At 31.9% G+C, this 25,517-nt stretch overlaps 1 long non-coding RNA gene across 2 annotated transcripts; it reads left to right on the plus strand.

The window, feature by feature from the left end:
- The first annotated feature begins 425 nt into the window (after nucleotides 1-425).
- Nucleotides 426-17,165, plus strand: LOC136988603 (uncharacterized). Of its 2 annotated transcripts, none has more exons than XR_010882788.1 (3): nucleotides 426-438; nucleotides 9,635-9,696; nucleotides 17,141-17,165. It is a non-coding gene; the product is annotated as an uncharacterized lncRNA (long non-coding RNA). The 2 variants fall into 2 exon arrangements; XR_010882787.1 differs by lacking the exon at nucleotides 426-438 and adding an exon at nucleotides 633-826.
- Nucleotides 17,166-25,517: the final 8,352 nt, after the last annotated feature.

The following is a 25,517-nucleotide window of genomic DNA, read 5'->3' on the forward strand; positions in this document are numbered from 1 at the left end:
GGAAAATTAAACCGGGAAATATAACAAAAAATGAAAAGAATGAGTCACGTGACCAAAAAGTATACTTTTCGAGACACGTGACACGTCCTTTTTCTCTTTTACAGGGGCATAAAAACCGAGAAAAAAGTTAAATTTTTTAAAAGTTTTCTATAAATATTTTTATTTGTAGAAGTTTAAAATAATTATCTCGACACAAAAAACATTTTTTTTTTAAATGTATCGGTGTTTACAGCGCACTTAAATTGTTTACACGCGAAAATGCTTTCAGTTTTTGACATTTCGACAAGTAAAACAGTTAAAAAAAATTATATATAAAGTATTGAAGGAAAACACGGGATTTAAATTAATTATAATAAAGTAGGAAGCGTATTTAATGTTAAGCTACAGCGATTTCAGGATGTAAACTTTACTCCCGGTGTTATACGTGACACAACGCAGGTACATAAACTGGAATAAGTTTGGAATGTTTAATATAAAACAAGGAGAAAAAAAAAATCTGGTTTCATTAGTAAATACTGTACACGGCTTCAAATTTTTATAAATAGCAACAGAAATTTCAAAAAGATAAAATAAAATTTACACGTTTTACTCCACGTACCATTTCTTATCTATTCGACTAATTCTACAGGATAATTACACAGATATACGTAATTTATCCGAGTTATAATTAATACTACAGTTACATCGACCAAAGGCCTTGCATTCTTTGCTCGATACACGTTCCTTTTCTAGTTGTGGTGAGTTAGAGAAAAGATCACTTGTTTACAGGTGGCTGACGCACGTGACTAGTGAAATGAATCCAAAAACAATTCACGTTAGAAGCAAAGTAAGTGATTTATATAAATTTAAGCTGTGTTGTAGGAAGAATATTCATTTTCGATTTGTAAGAGACTTTGAGCTTGAATCTAGTTGCTAAAGGGCTGTGTTAATTAAATTTACGATTCGTAGTTACGAAGCGTTACGTCACAATTGTTAGTGTTTGAATTTCTCACGTCATAAAGAAACAATCTCGTGTTTATAATACTTTATTGTTTTCGCGTCTTGTTACGTTGTTTATTATCGTTTAGTTTGAATTGCTTGTTTGTGGGAGAGTGTAAGCTTTGAATAACTCGTGGCTGATAATAAACTGTCAATTCACAGTTATATTCTTTATTAAAGTCAAGACTTAATAAAGTTATATAAGTCCTTGATTTTTCTTACTGATAGTTAATATGTAATATTTACAATTTTACACCTTATGACTATAAAATGTAAATTTACAGTTCATAGTCCCAAGGTGTAAAGTTACAAATAGTCTGAATTGTTTTTATTGTAAGGAACCAATCTAATTTGTTTTAGTAGTTTATAGGTCAATTGCTTTCTTGTTTCTATATCTGTTACCTTCTTTATTGTCTTTGCTCAATTACATGTGTTTTTTTCATATTATATAACTTTATTTTATGTAGTTAAAATTCAAATAATTGTCGTCAAATATATTTGAAAGATTAAATGTATACATTAAATATTAATTTTATTATTTATATGAAGTCTCATGCTGTCATGGTTCTGATATAAGCAACATATGGATGTTTCTATTTTTTCTTTTTTAAAGAAAGCCCTATAATAATTTAACATATGTAGGCCTACTTTACTGTAAAACTGGTAATGCATATTATTTTAAGAATGTTATAAGTCATTAACTGAAATCAATAATTTATCATTAGTCTCTGATAAAATTATGTAAATGAAAGTTAACATAATTTATACCACAGATTTGTATTAACTAATTACATAAAACTTATTTAAACAGGGAACTATATTGTTTTAATTAGTATAATAAGAGTTTTGAATATCCCAGGTTGTTAGTTGTTCTAAATACAATATGCTTGTTTAGAACAGTTGAAGGTAAGGTTTAAAATGTGTTATATTAATTAAAAACTGTTTTGGCATCCAAAACAGTTTAAATTAATTTTATGCTAATTATAAAGACAGTTTATGATGTCTGGAGGCAATATACTGTGTATTGTTGTGTAGGGCTGTTTCAATAGCATGTGCTGATGAATAAAACGGATTTTTTTAATTATTTTCAATATTAATATTAGCATAGCATTTAATTGTTTGTATATCGTTTCCCTCTAATTATTTACTATCTACTATCTACTATATACTTTCACATTTAGCATCTTGGATATATGCTCCTCTCCATCCTTCACTATGCCTCTGGTTAATTAAAATAAAATTCTTAAATTTCATTTCTTTTTTCTTTTATTTTTGCCCTAATAATATTTAAAAGTAATAAATCCTTCATTCCCAAAATATTGTTTAGCAGAAAAATTGAATAAATTAATTTTTAAACTGTAAATTATTAATATTTAAATGACATTGATATAGTCTTTTATCATAAATTTAAGACAGATATTATATTTAAGAAGTGAATAGATATAAAATGCATATCAATTACTGTATCAGTTAAAGTATACAGATTAGATAATTTTTCATTCAATGAAAAAAAAAATGCAAATTTAATCACTATAAATTTGATACTGTTGCATAGACACTTTCTGTTATCAGGACTTAATTTTTGATGTTTAATAATTAAATATTAAATCTGCTAAAAAATACTAATTTTTTCAATATATTATACTAGCGGATAAGCCTGGCATTGCTTGGGCAAAAAGTAACGATAGCGAAGATTAAGATCATTACATTATAGCCAATCTTATCTGTTTTCACAGAATGCAAGAATTAGGTCTCCATTTCCAACTACAGTAATTAGAAAATTTTTAGATGGATCTAAAAATATGTTTGATTTCCCGCAAAATTACAAAAAACCACATCTGCGCCTGTAAATCTTGCACGTCGCTTTCTCTTAACACTTCCATTCTTAGCACTTCCATTGTTAACACTTCCCCCGCAGGGAGAAATTTTGTAAAATCCCTTCTTAGTGTACATTCTCTTTACGTACCCTATTAAAACGTAATCAAAAATGCAAAAAACTGCATCTAAAATAGTATAATAGAAGCCGAGTTCTTCATGGTAAACCTTAGTTTTTCCCCTCTCCCCTGCAGGGGGAATTTTGACATCTATATAATAGTAGGTATATAAAAACACGCATGTGCAATGTTGTGTCAAAATTTCAAAGCAATTGGTGAAGAACTTTTGGAGATTCAAGATTTTGAACAAACGAACATTTACATTTTTATTTATATAGATATACATCTTTATAATTTTTAAAGCATGAACACCATTCATACATCTATGTCTTCTTCAGAGTTTGTTCTCCAACTGGACTGTAAATCTTTGCAAAATTTCTGCTAATTTGACATCTTTGTTTGCAAGAAAAGAATAATAATACACCATACAACATTTTCACTGGGTCTGTCTGGGAAATTATAAAAATAAGCAAGAGATGCACTGGATTTAGTACTGCAATCATTATGGTGTGTTACAAGAGGGTGGAGATGATTACAAAAACATTACATAATGCTAGGGTCTTAACCCTTGAGTAACAGAATAAATCATTTTTGTTTAAAGTGTTGCATGGCAAACTGTACTGTTTGTCACTGCTTTGAACATTATAAATGTAATTAATAAAATAACATAATGTTCAGTGTCCCATACTATGTATTATTTTTAGTACAATTAAGGAAGTTGATTGAAGATATGTATTATGTAGTTTTCTGGGTGGGTATGCAACAGTATTACAGAGTGTTACAGGGGATAAGTAATAGTTAAAAAGTACAAAAATAGCATTATGTAATTTATGGATAATTGCTATAACAACATGCTATTCTAACAGAATGTTCATACAGACAAATTAACGTGAATACAACATGATTGATATAAAAGTATACAAATAATACACAGTTACTGAAAGAAATTCTGATCTTTACATGAACTTCTCTTGTATATCTAAAATTTCCAATAGAATTAAAATATAAAGAACAGCTTTTTAATGTTTGATATGGTACTTTCTTGATTGTATATTGGTATATGCTTTCAATGTCTTGGTTATGTGGGAAATATAGTAGTGTGGATTATGGGAAAGTATTATTTCCATTCCATCAATTTTCTATGGGATATATGCCAATGTGGATTATACTGCTATGGGTTATATGCATGAAATTATAATAATCATAACATATATAGCAAGTCTTCATTTACCATCATTTATAGGTTCTTAGAAAAACAGTAAGCGAAATGTTGTATAAGAAAATGTATAATTACCATAGGCTAATAGATATAAACGAGATATAATTTGGTTAATTTTATTGTAATATTATCATGTTTGCAATCTCCAGCATTTACTTTCTACTTTATAGAATCAATTTTACTGTTCATAAAGTTCAAATAACTTTTTTGTAATTAAAGCAGGAATGAGGCTTTTAATAAACAGGTAAATATTAACAGTATAAGTTATATTTTTATATATATTTGTTTTATCAAATCAAGCAACATCAAAGACATTAATCATTATATTGCTGAGACAATTCCATCCATTTTAACTACCGTATTGGAAATATTCTTCATGAATCTGAATGTGCTAGAGTGATCATATTAAATGTTGAATAAGGAATAGAAGTTTAAAAATATGTTATCCAATGCTTGTGTTATTGAAAAATCTAGCAGTTATTTCAATTATAAATAAAATTATTTGACACTTTCGTTTTTTTTTATAGTAGATTCATTTTAGTTCGCTTTGCCCACATATGTTAAATTGTTTTTAAATTTGTAATTTTTATTCTAATCCAATTGCCTGAAGAAGATAAGTGTCATATCAAAAGTGCCTGTATTTTATGAAATATTATCTTTTTTATTTAATAAATAATATCACAAGACAGTTGATTTTACATTTATTTAGTTATATGTTAAGATATACACAAGCAATATGTGTTGGAGAATTATCTGATATGATGATAAAGACTTTTAAATATCTTGGAGTGATTCAGCATCTGACATGGCTGACAATGAATTAGCATATTTTCAACGGATGAACAAGATTATATATTCATCATAACATGATTTATCTAATCAAACTGCCTTGTCATAGTGCAGTTTCTAACAAAGAATTAAGTCAGTTATATCACATTACTAGCTAAATATTTGACTGGTATTAGAAATGGTAAGACAAAGTATTTGATTAAATTTCTCCTAATTTGAATAATTTTTAAATCTGCATTTTGTGCTCTAATCATTCTTTCTCAATTCATAAATGTATTATACTATATCACCAACATTTTGTATTATACTATTTTCATATTATTAAATCATAATTATCTTCTATATATATATAAATGAGGATGTTTGTTTGCTATATACTACTAGGCCATTCAACAAATTTAGAAGTATGTAAGTGTAACTGTCAAACTGGGCAGTTACGCTTACACACTTTTAAATTACTTACATTTATATACTTCTAAATTAGATAATGTCATACATCCCACCCTAAAATATCTATTGGATTTCTGTAAATCAGTTAATTTCTATCTACATTTGATTTACTGATTTATATATAGCACCATATTTTTGCAAAAAATTTAACAAAATAATAAACTAAATATAATTCTTATAAAAAAGGATATAATTTTAAAAAATATGTATTATATTCACTTAATTACTGCAACAATGATATGGCATGAAATAAACATGCTATATCATTACTGAGACAGGTAGCACATAACACTTGTGTGGAATGGAATGTGTTACTCTGTGAAAAGTCTATAAGTATTTAATTTTCCACATTTAACAACTCGGGTTTTTTTTTATTTCTGAACAGTTTGTACTTATTAGAATTTAAAAAGTGTCCTCCAGTAGCCGAGTGCATAAAATCACTGAACTCTGGTCGTTAGTTGTGGGTTCAGGCATGACAAATGGGCTGGCCACTTAGGGTTTTCTATGGGAAACTGAACCCCTAAATAGGGTTCAGTTTCCATAGGGTTCAGTTCCATAGGGTTCAGTTTCCAATCCAAAGGTAGATTGCTCATATGTTGTGCTGCCATAACAAAATAAACCAAACTAATACTAACGAGCAATTATTTATTGTGACATTGTCATAATTCCAGCCTGCAACTTTTCATCACAATGTTCTCAATTTTTTTAGTGGTGGCTTTGCCCCTGTACATCATACTTTTCCTGTTAGCAATAGCATGTATCTAACTTTGTTTAGGGAAAAATTTTAAATCGAAGTAATGTGACATCCATTCCAAACCTCCAAACCTGAAGATCCTATATAATTAATCTGGGTCTCCTGCTCCTAAGTTTTTTACAACTGGTCTCGAGTTTCAACTATTTAACTGATTTCTCAAAATTGAGGAAGGACATACAGATAGACATACAGATGGACAACAGTTGGAATTTATAGGTCCACAATTTTTTCAAACTGCAGTCCAATAATTTTTCTATAAACACAATATTTATGAGACATACTTCCCACATAGTTTATGCAACCTGTTGCAAAAATATAAACACTTTATTCTCATATAAAAGCACTTATTTTTAGCATTTTTACAAGGTTTTTCTATTTAAACAAGTCATATGAAGTCTTTTGAACATTAAAGTTAGCAGCTTCAATCACATGTGGGACCATCACAACCTATCCAACACAGATCACTTTTCAAATATTAACAGTAGACCCATATTAATTAGTAGTCATTGATTTTCCTTGCTTCTGGGAGCAGATCAACTGCTACTTTTGGTCAAAGTTCTTCACTCCCTTTTCCACAACAGTCCCTTCTTTCTATTGGACCACTGGTATAGTGGCATTCAAATAGGAAAATTACATAATACAAGGTTACCAGTGAGCACAAAATGTGTTTTAAGAGGTTTTTGAGGGTGCCTAGTTTAAATATTTGCTCTGTATTTTTGTGAAATTTTATTTGTTGGCAGATTACCATTTGATATTTGGCTTTAAATGGAGTTTCTTAGAGTTAACATTAGGAAAAAATATGATATCTTAAATTTTTTAAGGTATCGTATTTTCAATTCAATTCAACTTGACCATTGAAAGTGTGCCATTTCATACCATCTGAGTACCATGCAATAAACATGACAATGGTAAGCTGAAATAACAAACTCTTCATATGGTTTTCATTGTAATGTTTGTTATATTAGAGTTTTGATTTATATAATTACAAAGGTTATTTTACATAAGGGTTTGAGGAGTCCGTTGGGCCGTACCTCTTGAGAAGAAAATCGGTTATGTTAGTCACCGATTACATCCACGAGTAGTGTCGTCATCGTCGTTCTGGAGGAATGATACCGGGCAACGAAGGAATCCAATGGTCATTGTCATGTGTTCACTTTACAGAAATATATACAATGGTTACAATTACATTGACCGTGGAAACAATGTTCAGAATGTGCAGTGAGGTGAAAGTCTGGACAGAAGCATGTCAACTCAGAAAAGTGAGTTGCCTCATTCCTAGCATCACATAGGTTGGGGATGGTGGTCAAGCGGCGTGTTGCTAACCGCCGTAGGTTTATTGCACTGTGTGACCACTCTAACACATTTTAAAAATTCTTTATTCCTCTACTGTACACAATTTAAAGAATTTTTAAAATGTGTTAGATTGGGCACTTGGTGTGATAAATTCTTACATAAGATAACATTTGTAAATGTAAATCAAATACTATAATGAATAGTATTTGATTTACATTTTGATTTACATTTATGAAATAATCTAATAATCTTAATCTTTGCTGTTGTTATTTTTTGACTGAGCAATGCCTCATCTATTTTATAAATTTGAAAATAACTTCTACTATACCATGCAATTTTACATTTTCTATAAGGAATATGAGAAGAAAAAATTACTAGCTTATAATTTTAAGATCTATAGTTATAATTTTTTCAATTTTGTGATTTAATTATGTATAAATTTTTATTTTATTATGTAATTACCATATTTTCATGTGTATAACTCACAGTGGCATGAACCCATGCAGAAATTGTAGAATGAAAATAAAACCTTTGCATAATACTAGGTACAGGTTATATGGTGCTACCCAGTATATAACCTGTACTTACAGAGTAAAAATCTTTTACTCTATAGGGACAGGTACAAACAAATACTTTTGACATTTCAAAATATCATCTTAATATATATACATAATATTTGAATTACAATTTTTTAAAAGTTTGTTAAAAGATTCCAAACACACAATTTAAATCATAACATATAGTTTCACAGAAATTGAAACAGATGCAACATAACTTCTTTAGATTAATTTAAATACAAAAATAAAATAAAACAAAAACAAAAGCAAAGCTATCCTAAAATACAAATATATATATTATAATTTTAACACGTTTATGTATTTTTAATGTATAATAAACACGTTAAACTTATATTTGTTAAGCAGTTTCAGTATTTCCTGTTTGGAAGAAAATTTACAATTTACACAGACCACCACTACCTACTAAGACTTTTTACCATTGACAAACCAATCTCATTAAAATCTCATCACCATATATGCTAGGCTGGTCACAACTTTTGGCAGCATAGTACTTCAGTATAGCTCCGAACCTTCTTTGTAGAACCTTTTAAACAATTCTCCGGTAGCTTATTTCCGTGATAATGACTAACGTTTTCGATCCTTCAGCCGGACATTCTTCAGGTCAAACATAAACATTGCGTTTTTTAAAAATGTTCCATCAATCGAATGCATCTCCAGGTTAAATTCACTGCATTGATATCATTTTTATAAAATGGGCCACAAGATATTAAACTCATTTCAAACTGATATTTCTTCAAAATTAAAAAAAGAATTTTTTAAAATCTTGTGCTCTTTAAATCTTTATAACAATGACATCACAATTTTTGATTTTTAAGTGTAAATAAATACATAGAATTGCTGGACTTTATATATGTAATAACAAAGTCCAAATTTTAATAAATAAATATCTGAAAGCTAAATTTTTAAAATCTAAAAGTGGCCTAACTGCTTATTTTTAGTTCTAATTTCTTTGATTTAATGATTAAAGTGTAGTCTAATTATAATGCCAATAAATTCAACTTTTTAATATTTTGATATGCTAGACTTCAATATTAAATGTAAAAACTATATAATCATTGTATATAACTATACTTAACAACCTTAGATTGTAGATGAGGCTGACTTACAAGCTATGAAAAGATGATTTTGGAATGCAAAAGCTGAGAAATAAAAACATAATTTGTAGAAAGATTGTAGACAAAACGTGTGGCACTTTTAAGCATTTATTCAAACTTTATTCACGATAATAAGTTTATAATATTGCTTTTCTACTAGACAGATTACTAGATATGTGAAATCTCGAGACCAAAATGGAGTGTCTCGGTTTCATCATAGTCTTGATAGTGAAAGCTTTGGAAAAATATAAAATAATAAAATTATTAATACATTTAAAATTATTTATGTCACACATTTGAGCAACGCTAAAAGTATTCTGGCAACATTGATCCTGACATTCAGTGTTGAGTACGTGAGAATAAAATTTTCCTCTTATATATGCTGCGTTCCAGCAACCTCAGATCTTGTTGAGGGAATTTTTTCTCAAAGAGGCTTGTTTATGTGTCTGACATGCCAGAGTGACAAATTCATTATTAGAATTATTGGTTTTTTTTTAAAGTGTAACAAAGGCCTTAAACTTGTAAAATTATTCTTATTCTTTCAGATTGAACTTCATATTCATCTAGATTGTTCTATTCGAATTACAACTATATGGGATTTATTACAGTAAGTATTATATATTTTTTTACACAGTATATTTTAAAAATATATTTATTGACAAAAAATGTTACACATTTTATTTTATTAAATTTTATTGAACAATATTTTATCAAATTGAATTTTATTTATTAATGTATTTTTATTTGTTTGTATACTGCACTTGTTTACTGCTACCAGTGTGGTGGAGTCGGTAAACAAATAGTTTGATTTTAACTCCGGCAAATTTGAAATGTGTGACTCCAACCTGTTCCACTACGATTCCTTTCATAAGGAATCCTAGCATGACTGGTATACCACTAGGTATCCGAATATTTTTATCTAAAATTTCTCTATAAGTTGTAATAAAATTGATGGTGAGAATCAAAAAATGGATTTAACGAATTTACCTTGGAAAAACTTTCGAGTACATAAAGAAACATACATCTTCGTTGGCCAATCACATTCCACTTTCATTAGTTAATTATCAAAAGTTGATTCTTAAAGAAAAGGTTTAAATACAATAAATGAAAAAAACAACGATTTGATTAATGAATAATGTAATAAATTGGTTTGCAAAATAGTTTCTCTCGCTCTGGCTACTACAAGAGTAGTTAATTTCCAACCGACAGTTGACTAAAATCAAGTATATTGTAGAATTTTAAAATATTAATTTTGGAAAAATATACCAGTCATCTTGAACTAATGCATACAATCATGCTCGAAGAAAACAGATGAATAATAAGCTGGAACAATCCTATTAATTACGTATTGAGGTTTTCACTCCCTCATTTAGTTTGTTGCAGTTCAATTCTGATCTCGGTTTTTTCTTTTTGTTGTGTTTCTATTGACTGTTTTAAGACCAAATTATGTTATAGAAGCAATAATAAATAGTTATAATAAAAAGGCAGTGAAAAAGTTAATTTGTCAAAAACAATTGATATCCAAAAAATCATCTGAGATAAAAAATGTTATGCTGAACAAAAATTATGACATCCAAAATAAAAGTAAAAATTTTTTCTCAGGAGTTTCTTTTTTGGTAAAGATATGCTTGGCACTTTGAAGTCATATAAACTTTTTATTATTGTCTCTGCACTTTGTGTTCTTGTTTAAACAACATAGTGACATGGTAGAACTTTTAAGACCAAATTTCAAAGATATTTGGGTTGCAATTTGAAAAAATTATCATCAACCTGTAAATTCCCACTGTTGTCCACCTGTACTGTTGTAATCTGTCTGTCTTTCTTTAATGTCGAGAACAGAGTTAGATAGATGAAAGATGAGACCAGATATGGAAACCTTAGGGGCAGGAGGCCTAGATTAACTATACAATATTTACCAATGTAAAGCAGAAATCATGTTATTTCAATTCAAAAATTTTCCCCCAAAAGGTGTAAGATAGATGACCGGCATGACTGTATTGTTAAAGGAAAAGTATGATGTACAGGAGAAAGATGCTACTAATCTGAGGCAGAGAACATATATTTTAAATTAAATAAATTAAAAATATGCAATTAATCTCTCATAAACCTTTAATTGGCATGAAGTACAAATAACTATCCGAGCAAACGTTTTCGGATCCCTCCTGGGTCCTTCCTTCAAGCTACGAATTGTTTGTAACAATTAATCAGAACGAAGACCAGCCGTTTGAAACGATATTTCGAATTGCGAAATTCAAAAACAGAAAGGAGTCACGTGCATACTAGGTTTCGTAAACTAAAGTCATTACGTAATGTCCTACTTCTTACAAAAATGGCTTATGTATTTTATACAAACAAAAGTTGGTCTCAGAGGGTTGAATAGTGAAGAAAAAATTAGTGTTGTTATTCCGTAATTTTGTTATTTATGGGTATTCTGATCCTTTAATGTAGAAGAGAAATTCAATCATCTTTTTGGAATAGGGCTTGCCAAGCTAAAGAAAGGGTGATTTCATCTCTGGAATTGATGGATGAAGATGTGTTGTAGGCCTTGTAGATCTCAATTTGTTCCAACCATTTGACGTGGTCTACATATGAAGTTGTAATAATGAGCTTGGCGTTTGAGAAGTTGCCAAGATCTCCGGATCAGATGCATAAATAGATAATGACATGGAACTCAACCCGTTGTGTTGGATGTCCCGTTGGTGCTCCTTCCATCTGATTCCAACCACACGCTTCGTGGCGCCAATGTATACTGTCCCTGCCACATCGGTGGTCTTTGAGAGGCACTGTGTGCACCCCAGGTAGTTAATCTTCGTTAGGCTTGTCTTTTTCATTGCATAATAGATGAAACATTGAAGGGCATCTTCTGAACACTAAGCGTACTCCTTGTTGTCATGCAATTTTTAAAAATATGATTAAAAATTGCAGCCTGGCTATTATTACAGACGAGCTATTATTTATTGTGACTATGTCACAATAAATAATAGCTCGCAAAATTAGCAGCAAGGTCACATGGGAAAGTCAACAAAATCTGAGGTAACTGACAAAAACCAAGACAAAGTTTTTGCGAAATAAATTGATGAAAACCGAAACTGGCGATAACCAAAGTCAACGAAAATCGGACAAATTAATAATTACTCCAGACAATGAATTAAAAACCGGACTGTTCGGGTGAAAACCGGCCTGGTGGCAACACTACTTTGTATAAAATAAAGTTTAAGATATCTTTTTATAAATGCAAAGTCAGTCAAGTAATTTTTGTTGGGTAATAGCACAAACATACCTAGTTTGGCATGCATTATATAGAGAATACGGCTTTATTGGCAATGTGAAACTATTCATTTAAATTATTCTATTCTCTGAAAGTATAGAGTATTTTGTGCAAGATGTGCATAAAATTTTGGTGTGAAATGGCCTTTATAGGTGAATATATTTTGATATCTAAATTTATCAAAGTGTCTGTTTTCTAAGAAATTTCTTTAGATACTAATTAATTAAAAAGTATTTTTCATACTTTACATTTTACCAACAGTAAAATTTGGGATTGGAATTGCCGGAGTCAAAAGAATTTTACCGATTCTGACTCCGACTCCACAACACTGACTGCTACATAAAATAAATAATATCAATATAAAATTCATTCTAATTTTTATTCAATTTATTAATCGGTAAGCTGTTTAATTAATAAATCATTTTAATTAAAAAGCCATATATTTATATAGGACTGTCCATAAATTTAGATGTTATCCCTCATGGGCAGGGGGTAATTCAGAATGTGACAAGGATGGGGCAAATGATTCATGTGATGTCATGTTTCACATTCACCATTTATCAGTATCAATCATGCTTTTTTAACACAATATGTCACATTTAAAATATAGTTTTTTTTTACTTAAATTTATATAAGAACACTAAAGATAACAAAAAGTAAATGTGTATCATACAGTTAGTGTATAAATAAATTGCTGTAGTAAACTATGTGTTACAGCCATAGTAAAATGATTGGCATGCTTTCTGGACTATAATAGTGAGAAATTTTTATTACCACATTCTCCCTATTCAGTTGTTATTGTGCTATTATAATGAAGCCATAGGTTGTCATAGGTTTGTTTTTAAGATATATTGAGTTAAACAAGTTAATTTTGTATGTACTGTACAGAACATAGAAGTTTGATATCCATCAAGACATGAGACTGAGACCAAGCACACCTACTATATTTACAAACTAAACAGTTATTTACTGTGTTAGATTTGTTAGAAATATTGAACTTTTTGAAAAATTAAAAGTTTAGTTTTAGAATATTACCAAAGAAAAAGGAAACAGAGAAATGATACTTGATGAAATTTTCTAAATCTGTAAATGCAACACTTGTCATGGACTGGAGGAAAACAACTTTGAGTTTGGAATTTCTTTATTAGGGAATATAATGCATAAGATGTTGAGTGGATAAATGGTGACAACATTGACATGACAGGACAAAGCATCCCCAAGGATGCACATACCTGCAATATTTCCATTATGTTAATTGAAGAACACCTTATAAACTCACGAGAGTGAAATAACTTGCTAATAAAAAATAAAATTTTGATTACTGTAATGCTATTGTCATATAGTATTTTATTTTAATAAAAGTGTAAATAAATCATTTTATGCTAATATGTTTCCATTACATAATTGATGCAATGTATTGTAATAATGCAAAAGCTTTGTCAGGGGTGACAACCAATGTGACATCATTTGTAAGGGACTTTGTCATAATGTGACAATAAATGATATGGAGAGGGAAAGAGAAAAGGGAGCTTAAAAGTGTTGAATTTTAGAGTGACATCATTTATGGATGGCCCATAGATATAAACTAAAGTTTATACTCTGACATAAAAATTGATGAGTAATGTTTATACATTAGTGATACTTGTAACTTAAATAAGTCTACATTGTATTATTTTTAATACAAGAATAATAATGAGTAATGATTATTAACCATTAATCAACAATAATCATTAATCAAAAAGTATTGCCAGTCATGAATAGTGAAAAGCAGTACTAATTTGTTAAATTATCCTCAAAATTTAATAACAGTACATACAATAACTATATTTGAATGCATTCAATCATTGCTTGCATTGATTTATTTGATTATATATATCAGTGGAAGCTGAACTATGGCCCCTAGGTGAGATTAAGTCTGCAGCATGCAATGATTTGTAATTTGTTTGTGGCATCCTGTTAACATATTTGAAACATCCTTATAAATGCTAGAAATAGCCAACTTTTAGTGTATATGGAATGTATAAAATATTTGTGATCTACCTACCTAAGATTTATGTGAAATTTGGCTTGCCAATTGAAAAGTTTGGACACCATTGTGATATACACTATACAATTAATGATTTTATATTTTTATATTGTATTTTAATTTACTATATTGACCTGAGTATTAGTTGGTGTTTTTTCCCAGTTTTAAAGGGACAAAAAAGTCATCTCAATTTATATTAGAGCCTCAACTATATTTGCGTCTGATTGAAGTTTACTTTGATTTTGATAACTGTCTGTGGTACACATTGTACAGAGTTAAACTGATGTTAAAATGCAGTGTATCAATTGTTTAGCAATACTAAATGTCAGTCAAGCTGTGACCTGCCATGCTGCACCTGCAGACTGTGCAGAAGTTGTTTGGCACAATTCTAAATAACAGATTTGTTGACTGCTCAAAAGCATTTATTTTATTTTATTTATTTTAAGTGGATATACTCCATGATGTGGGGAGAAAAAAGAAACAATAAATACAAAACTCTTGGTAATAAATACAAAACAATTCAAAAATTAGAACAAAATGACCTTAATTAAATTAAATTAGAGAGCATCTACCAGTATTAAAAAAAAACAACAACAATGAATAAATAATAATAATATTTCTTACCTATAAAAGACAAAATATTAGTAACGAAGCCATCAATTGACAGATGGATATAAATACAACTGTTTGGTACCTGATTGATATTGAGAAGAATTTTTAATACTGTGTTCTTGATGTCAAATCCTCCAAGAAAAGGTCTGAGTCAATTGTATGTATATTTTTAATGTCATTTGTCGGTTTTTAAGTTAACCATCTGTCTCTAGTTGGATTATTAAAAAGGATTATTTTGTACTTACCCAAATCTATTGTATGGTCAAAATTTGATTTAATCAACAATTTTATCCTTGAGACTTTGTTAATCATCTAGATTTTTATTTGAAAATGTAACTTATAGCATGATTTGACTTGATTAGTTATGAGAGAAGTCAATGCAGAATACAGAATAGTAAATGTTACAAACACACATATGAATATAAATGCAAATATTTTAAATTTTATTCATTTGAATTATATACAAGAAGCTTTTCACTAAAGCTAGATTCAAACCGTCATAAAAACCACAATGCACAAACATTAATCAAAGCAAAATGTTGTGCACATTTTGACGTGTTACGATACAAATTGAGTTAAACACAATTGGTTGAAAAGGTTTTGAACACTAGTTGTGTAAAGTTGATTGGTTGAACAAACAGAAGTTTGCCTATAGTTGATATATTTTCAACTTTTAATGAACTGATGAATAGTCACAAAAAGGGTACAAAACAGCAGTTTGTATCTACTTTGTAAATATTCATATGGAAATACAAACCTAACTTACATAAAAACATTATTGTAGATATCATGTGAAATTGAATTTTAACTTTTATTTTTTAGCTTTAGGATACATTTTTGCAATAATTACCAATAATAATTTTGAAAATAGCATAATAAATTAACACTTTGTTATCTTTTAAAAATCATTTTAATGTTTAAGTATAGCATACGTTACTTGATTTTCAATATTTTTGTCTTGGTTAAAAAAATTAGAATTTGTAGTAGATATACAATTGTTACTTGAAAATTATTTAGGCTTCTTTGACTTTATTCTGGTTTTTAAGAAATAGATTTGGAAGTTATTTTTTTTTTTTTTGCAATGCAACTATGTCAAATATGTTCTTGTTTTCAACTCAAATCAATATTACTGCTTTTAGAAGTTATATATTTGAATGATCCTGAAAGTCATCAATTTACTGTATTTTGAATAATTTACAAAATAAAATGTTACAATGTGTTCATTTTCTAAACAAAAAGGAAAATGGAACTGCAGTTTACAGTATTTAAGATGCAACATAGAAGAAGAGCACAGATCAATAACTGCATGTCTCAGGCATAGTTCAGGTAAGTCAAATGTCTTCTATAGAAAAAATTTGTTTGATGGTGATATCACATATTTGTTTTCTGGATATAAATGATTGATTTATATTAAAAAAAAATAAATAAATATTCAGTATTCTTTCAAAATCTATGACAAAACTGTAACATTTTATTTTTTAAATTAATTAATGAAAAAAAAAGATTGTGTTATCATAGATATAAGCTGAAATAAGTAAAGTGAAAATATATTTATATTAAAATTACACGTTTTTTTTTTCCTTCTTAAAATGATCATATTTATTCATCACTCTTTTTTCCCTACATTAATTTTCTTAATAGGGTCAATATTTAATTTCTGATTTGTTCACTAATCAAAATTACATACAAAATTATCTTATGTTACATATATGTTAGGCTCAAAGACCGAAATTGCTCATTGAGTGAAAAAAAGTCACAACGCATTGTGGCAAATTCAAAACGACCACAAAGCAAAATTCGTATTGTGGCTTTCATGATATTTGACCACAACACACTCTGGTAAGGTTAGTTAGGTTACTTGGTTACTTTTCAACAACATGTAATCATTGTGAAAATCTGATGCGGTGCTCGATATGTCAATGTTTTCTAACAACTAATTTACTAAAAATAATTACTTTGTCAGGAACTTTTATTAATAAATCAGTCTTTTTTTTATGAGAATCAAGAATGTTTGTTATTTATTTTTACAAGAACTATTACCGTGACATTTTGAGTTGCATTTTATGTTTTTTAAGCGACATTTACATTTTTTATCAATACAGTATCTTTTATAGTGACTCATTATAAACCCTTGCTTGCTTCCAGATGTTAACGTGGATGCTGAATGAAGTGTTAATGAAGTTGAGGGTATGTCCTGAATGTTAATAAAGTTACTGTCAGAAATTGTAAATTCGTTACGGGCGTAAAGTCGATCAAGAAGATCCTTGTTTCTTAACTGATTGACACCTGATGGATTAATGCTCGTAACAACAGCTAAAACATTTCTGGGAACTGCACATACCCAATCAACATTAGGTACCGTAAGTAAAACATTCGAACCAATTTCAACCTGTCCGAGTAACCTAACCTAACCAGAATGCGTCATGGTCAAATATCATGAAAGCCACGATGTGAATCTTGCTTCGTGGCCATTTTTTATTTCGCTCAATGAGCGATTTCAGTCTTATCTTGAAAAAAGTTTCTTATAGCATTAATATTCATGCCAAATATATATATATATATAAATTTATATATTTTTTAAAATAAGTTAAATGTATATATATAATTTCAGATTTAGAAAACAATACTCATATATTTTTTTTAATGTTAAATACAATTACAGAGTATTGTTTTCTAAATCTGAATTAATTTCAAAAACATATTTTTTTCAATTTAATTATAAAATTTAATAGATTTTCTCTATTCTTTTTAACTGTTTCATTGCACAGCTAACATTCATAAAATAGCCTGACACCTCAACCATCAAAATTTTTTTGTGTACTGGGTTTTTTTAAATATCCCATAACACTTTTTACCATAAAATATCGATAATATTTCTGGACACTCCCAACCTCACAAAACGAAGGAAAAAAAATCCAAATTTTAAATCTCCCCAATATCTCCTTCTCCCAATTAAAAAAAAAAAAAAAGTATGTTTCCAAACAATGTTACTACATTCCTGTATTACATGCAATTGTTGCATTACAGTTGCAGAGCGATAACAAACACACTTTCTTCCTTTTTTACTTCTTATCCTTTTCCTTGTCTTCCTTGAGAAGGTTGCGACAATTCTTGTAGTCTTCAAACCCAGTTGCCAAGAGGGACATGGCCTTTGTACAATCTGTTGTATTTAGCAAGCCACTCAGGGATGCCAAGCAGTTAGAATTCATGGGTAAACCAATGAGAAAGTAGCTTGTTGGCTTGAAATCTTTGTCTTCTAGTACTTGAATGTACTCTTTTTTTACCGCCCGCTTCACCAAGAATTTCTTCAAGGCAAAGAGAGAGGAACCTTCTGTTACCAATCACCATTCTTCTGATGGTGATTGGTAACAGAAGGTGTTATACTTCAACTCAATAATCACGATAAAGCGGCTCTTACTACCAGGATGCTCAATCGTCATCCAGGAATTGAGTCTGCCTGATATGATGCAATTTCTGTCCTTATCCTTTATAGGATGATCAGAGGCAATGCGCTTTAACTGTTACACTTGATTAAGGGCAATCATCACCTCAGGCATTACCGCAGACTCATTTATATCAAGTTTCATGAATTTCTCAAATCCCTTACAAAGTTCTCTGAAGATTTTGTGCCATTTCTTTAAATTTTCTACAAATTTCTCATCAGATGCTCCTGATGTTATGATTTCATACATCACATGGGCAGTCTGGTTAATTTAGTGAAATCAAAACCTGCAATAACTGCAGCAGGATTTTTTTATGATTTCAACAATTTTCCTCTGATTTCTTCATTTGCTACTTTCAGCATGTACTTACCATTTTGTTTGTCTGAGTGTTGTATAATTGAATTCCCTGAGATAACTAAGAACTAAATCAATACAGGGGCTTGCACCAGGAGGCATTTTTCCTACCAGTGTTTGCAAATCTCGTATAGAAACAATCTCAATGGTTTTAACTGCAACTATTTCTTCTCCAGCTGCCTTCCTGGCTAGCTGCAAAATTTTTGCAGCAATGGATGGATATCCGAGTAGTGGTTCAATATAAGTTATCACTTTAGGTGCTATCCAGTGACTTTCTGCTTTTCCATTCTGCAGATAATGAAGCATACTCCACAGGGAATATACTGGAATGTTCTTGTCACTGTAGTAGCAATTGTAGTGTTTTCTTGATCTCATGCATGATCTCCTTTTCCTCCTTGTCTTGGAAATGAGGAAGAAACATGTTGGATTTCAAATTACAGACAAGACAGCAACATCATCTTCAGATGCTCTATAGAATTCAACAAACTCATCACTGTCTAGAAACATGTACTTTGTCACTCCAGCCAAGCGGGAGGAAGCATCCAGGCCTGATATTGTTTCAATTCCAGTAAGCAGAACATACACCTCATGTTCTTCAGCATGTACCCCTTTCAGAGCACAACCAAGCTTGTCTATAACCAAATCCGAAATCATCTGTAGTTCCTACTCGGTTTCTAGTACTTTCTACAATGAACTTTGCTCTGCTCATAACAGCATTGAACTCACCAACTAGCAGAACTACTTTTCGCCCAAAATGTGAATGCAAGTACTGGGTCAAGTTTTTCAAGCCCATTGTAACTTTGACCTCTTTGGTGGAAATGTCACCCTCCAGGTAGGCTTTAACATCACACCATTTCTTGCAGACCCTTTGAGAACTTATGTTTCCATCTGCATCCTGTTTGTCTAAATTTCTGCTCCTCCGCAAGTACTCATGTTGCAAATAAGCCTTGTGGATGATATCCAGACAATGGTCAACTGCATCACTGTAAGAGTGTATTCCCTGTACTGCAAGATCCAACTTGATGACAGGATAGTGTCCAAAATGCTCAAAGACAAAGCCTTCATCCTTCAAGACTTTACATTTGGGTTTGAGCACGCAAAACAAATCATAGTTCTTGAGATTTGATCCTTTGAGTTCATTGATGCTATTTGCTGGCCGTGTCACATCTTGTACTGGTTCTCCTTCCTTTTCTCCTTCTTTTTGCCCCTCTATCTCCAAAAACGTCCGTGCTGATTCCACATTGACAGACTCGCCAAATCAGCAAGGCTCTACCACAAATTTGCAGTTTGGTTCACTTACAATGCATCTGATGAGATCTATATGATCTACAAACGCTTCCATTCTCACGAGTTGCTGAAAAGTTGCTGCTCTTGGATCAATATCTGCACTGGTGCAAACTAGAAAGAACAAAAGATCATAATTATGCCAGCAAAAGTAATAAAAATTACAGGAGTGCTGATTTTACTTTGCCATCACCTAATTGATTTATTTTTTGTTTCTTTCGACTGGGGGTTTCTTCTGGACTACTCATCACCTACAAAAAAATGTGTAATTGTTTTAAAACTGTTGTAAAAGAATAATTACATACTGCTGATGGTAAAACCTTCAATAAAAATTTCTTTATTTATATTTTATTATCTCTTCAAATCAATAGTTCTTTGAGCAAATATCTACATTTTTAAAGCTGCCTCAATTCGCTTGACCTTTTCTGGATAAGTTAGACTTTGTTGTTTCGATGGCTTTGATAACCATTTCGGGTCTTGACAGCCCTTTGGGACTTGTCGACCATTCAGGTTCTCAGCAGTGACGCTGCTTAATAAGTTTAAATCTATCTTTGGGTTCTCAGAATCTGAAAGCTTATTATTAAAGTTCTTATTGATTTGTGTTTTCTTAGCATCTAAAGGACTTATTTTGTCATGTCTTTATGATGCGAAGCACCCTGGAACCCTGCTCATTTGGGTCTTGGCTGCTTAATGAATATCTTCCACGTTTATCTATTGGAATATTAATACCAAACATGCGTTTTTCATAATGAATGTTATGCTTTTTAATGTAATTGTCAATTGTTCTTACACTGACTTTATACATTTTGGCAAATTCCTTTTTTACTATTGTTTTCCGGCATAGCGACGTGGTGGTCTGGTGTGGAGAGGGGTGGACTGCGACCAGCAAGGTTTGGAGATTGCATCCTGGCTCAGGTAAGACAAAAAATAATAATAGTTAGTTGTATTTACAGGCAAGAGATGGCGACTCCAGATGACTTCAGGTGGGAGACGTGGCCTGCGGACCGTGTGGAAGGGGAGACAGCGGCGGCAGCGAGGACAGATCAGGGAGACGCAAGTAAGGGTTGAGTTTCACAACAGTGATGTGCCAGCACAGTGCAGTAAGCATCGATAAATATCACACATAGCCAATTAGAGTTTCATCTACAACACTTGTATGATTGACAGAATACAGATTACGTGTTGTAGATGAAACTCTGATTGGCTGTGTGTGATATTTATCGACATTACTGCATCAAACGGTCACTGTGCCAGCATGTCACTGTTGTGTGTAACTCGACCCAAAGACGACCTTAGAAAGAGGAGCACGTGTTTTTTTTTCTTTTGGGCACTGTGACCGGAAATGACATAGGTAATTTTTTACAGGGCTATATCTTGTGAAGGGTCGCACATAGGGGAATTCCTTTAACTTTTTTGTTCCCACTGGGGTCTACAATTTTGGGGGGTTGCCGACTCTCTCATTCAAAGCTTGAATTGTGCCCATCTTTTAAGATGAAGCCGGAAGTCTGCTGAAAAAAAAACGCCTCCAGATCACAGCAGTAACCAAGGAGCATTCAACTGATTCAAGTTTACACCGTCAGATGGCAGGGCTCTGGCGCGCATTACACCATACACGATTCACGCATCACTGTCTCCAAGTCTCTTCTCTCAGCAGAATAGTTTTCGCTTATAACTCTTATTGTACACGTTGGCCCAAAAAATTTCTATCTGTTTAGGACACGTCTATTAGAGAGATGTCTTAAGAGAGCAAAATTAGAAAAAAAACGCCCCATGTATAAAGGATGGACTTTGAATGCTATTCGAACCCATCTTTTAAATTTTTGTCTCTAGAAATGCATATTTAAAATTATAGATCCTGTTATCACGATACTCGACATTACAGGCGTCGCCGCCATCTTTTTATTTCTTTCACAATCATTAGAAAATGTCTACAAACAGCAGCCCAACGGAATGACCGCTATTAGAGAGGTTGCGGCCGAAGTTCAAATTTTAAACTTGTACGGCAAGCAGAGGTACACGTTTGACGTTTGAACTCCAAGTAAAACACATTGCACTACACGTTCATGTTGCGCACTGGCTCATGGGATATTGTTGAAAAATGGCAGAACACATTTAACAACGAATGTTACTAACGAAAGTGAATTAAAATAGTTTAATTTGTTTAAGTATTTATAGGATGTTTAATAACACTAAATAATAATTTTTAATTAGTCTTTTCGTACGGTATGAGACACCATGCTATCTCATACTTTTGTCGAGGGAAGTAGTGGCTTATGTAAATCCGAACGCAGCTCGGGAAATTATTTTTAGAAAATTTACGAACGTATTATGCTGTTGATGGTAGAAGATGCTGTGAAAAAACAAACCTACTCCTACAGAATTATGATAAGCTATTATGAAGACAAATACCGTATATCTCGACAGATAAGACAACCTTCAGATAAGACGAGGCATAAATTTTCGTCGGAATTTTATAGTTTAGCATATATCTGTCTTATAAGACGACTCCCAAACTATCAATGGCCATGAATTTCGTTTAGATCAGCAATCATCATCTGGATAATAACAGTGTATAGCGTATATGCAATTATGTCCTATTCGTAATTTTTTGAAAGGACATCAAATTTTATTTTCTTGCATCTGGCGGCACTGCCTTGCGATTGTTGCAAACATTCACACTGATTCGGGAATTCGAGTAACGAATGACTTTGAGTATTCACGAAAACGTATGGCCTATTCTATTTTGTGGACATACTCTACTCTCTAGTAGTAAATAATTACGGTTTGTCCGTTTTTTTATAATGGTTTTAATTTATATAAATTCCAATGTAATTTTTTTGTATCTGTCCTATAAGACAACCCCGGATTTTCGGGGCCTTTTTTTCTGATTCATCTATCGTCTTATCTGCCGAGATATACGGTATATGTAAATTCTATAGGCACTTCACATCACTTGCTAAAAAATTGAATAATTAAATAATTTCTGGATTAAAATCGTCTGTTTCTTTACATTATTATTCACAAATGCTTAAATAATCATTATTTTAATAAAATACGTCATAATTTTAACCCAAACACAAAAAATGAAGTTTAAACCGATTTTCTACTCGCTATGCTAGACATAGCAAACGCCATTATTAACCTTCTAGAATTGCCAGATGACTGCACTCAAACGTCGGACGTAGACATTTTGGGCTGAAAACGATGGTCACAACCTCTCTAATGTAAGCACCATACTTTGCTCTATTGCATGATGCCTGCAAGGTATAGTGCAAAGAGAACGAATCCTTCTGCCACAAGAAAAAGTTTCCGGAAACGTGTCAGAGCTGTAGTCACGTGAGCAACTGATGCCAAAGCCAGGTCATGTGACACTCTGTGCGTCTGCCCTCCAATGTGTAGTTCCACGACAAAAATAAGCTTTAGCAATGGCAATGTAGAGTGGGTAAGAAGTCCTATGATTTTTTTGTTTATAGCGTTTTTTAAATGACTTTCATATATTCTATGTGTTTTGGGCATGTCTAGCATGTATGTCTCTATTATAAATAAAATTAAGTAAAAAAAAAACGTGGTGTATGATTTATAAAGCATTACCCGGAACGTTTTTTGAACCTCAAAAACATTCCTATCCAGCACGACACGGTCCTCAGAAAAACAGCACACAAAAGAAAACTCACCTCACCACTCACAATGGGGAAAAAAGGCTCGTTATTTTTCTTCTTTGTTTACGGTTTCATGTGGAGATTATAGCCTTTGCGGCTCTTTCTTCGATAAGCGTCACCTGTGGTTAAGCAAGAGAGAGAGAGAGTTTATATAACGTTCGCGCGTGTTATTTACCTGAAGATCGCTTTCTTGATTTGGGTCCTTTTTCGGAGGAGACACTTGGTGGGTACTTGGGGTCATCGGCTATCGACTGTTAAGCTTCTTGTCGCTGGCTGTTGAAGGAGTATCGGCGGCGAAGTGTATCCGAGTGCACATACACGACCAACTTTCGATATGGACGAACTCTTTTGCCGCGTCATCGGACCTTCTCTTTTATTTGGGGTCCTCCCCCTCGCAGCTCGTCCTTTTTTGGTAAAACCGTCCTCCACGTCCAATGGCGATTATTGCGTTTGATTCCTCTTGACACATTCCACGTGTCCCCTCCAAACGGGAAGGCAGTCCGTGGGAAAGGATATAATCATATCCGTAGCAATCTTTTTTTTTTTTTATTTCTTTCGAAAAATTTTTGAATAAAATTTTTTTGTCAAGTCCGACCTCTCACATCAGCGATCCCGCTTTACGACTTCTCCCTTTTATGACTGGTGCAGATACAGGTGATGCAGTCGGAGAAATTCGAGAGAGAAAACAAGGCAAAGCAAGGTCACGTTCCTACAGGAGTTCACCTCATGTTTTCTTTCAGGTTGCGTTCACGAAAAAGCGGGAAGGAAAAGTCCGATGAATGTCCAACGAAACTTCTCTATTAACATTTCCTTCCTTTTTATTTGTGGTCTTCCTGAGTTTTCCCAACTTCCAGAGCCATTTTCTTCTCCTTCCACAAATTGTCGGCATGCTCCGTCGTCGCCATTTTATTTTAGTCGTAACGCAAACGCGAGGCTGCCGAACTCCCGTGTTGTGAGTGCACCAATTCGGGAGAGTGGATATGCCAGAACTCCGTTTTCCTCTTCTGCATAAACGGCATCGCGAGTGCGAATTCTGATTCCAAAAGTTCTTTCGCCTATTCTCACGTCTGCATAAAGGCTCTGCCTAAGGCTTGGTTTAGCGGCAGCGCGACACATGGGCGATTTGCCGAGGGGTTTACCTCCCGGGAGGACTTTCTAAGGAAAACTGACCTCTATTTTGCTATTACTAACGCGAAGAAAACAAACAATTTTATACGAATTTGTCCTGCTGAGACTATCGTCATTTCTTACAATAAACAAGCTTAAACTTTGAACCGAACTCAGAATTCTTATGTTTCTAGCTAAGTAGATATTTGTTAATGCCATTATTACCTTCGTGACAGTATTTCTGGAACACATTCTTAATTTATAAATTATGCCAACGATCTATACCGTCGATTCTACGCCTAGGAAAACGAGGCACTTGTCTGGGGCTGTTGAGGAAGACAATAAATCTTGGCTAGCAACACGAAACGCTATATTGGGTGGAGAACCAGATATATCGATGTTCGTTCCTCAACTTCCGTTCATTTCCAATACAATGAGCAATTCTGTGGACAACTTCACCTCAAATCTACGTCATTTGATGAAAGTAAAAATATCCCATTTTGTAAAACATATAACGTCAAACACTCCTTTGACTAATCAAAAATACAACGTGTTCGAAAAATCTACAGCAAATAATAAAACTATTTCTGCTGATATCAATCCAGTGTTCCGAAAGTAACCCACCAAAGAAGACTGCTACAGTGACTCAGAAATCGCGCGGAGCTTAGGAATGGA

Source organism: Centruroides vittatus, unplaced genomic scaffold (assembly GCF_030686945.1).
Source record: "Centruroides vittatus isolate TY-2023 unplaced genomic scaffold, ASM3068694v2 scaffold_3315, whole genome shotgun sequence".
In the NCBI taxonomy this organism is placed as follows: Eukaryota; Metazoa; Arthropoda; class Arachnida; order Scorpiones; family Buthidae; genus Centruroides; species Centruroides vittatus.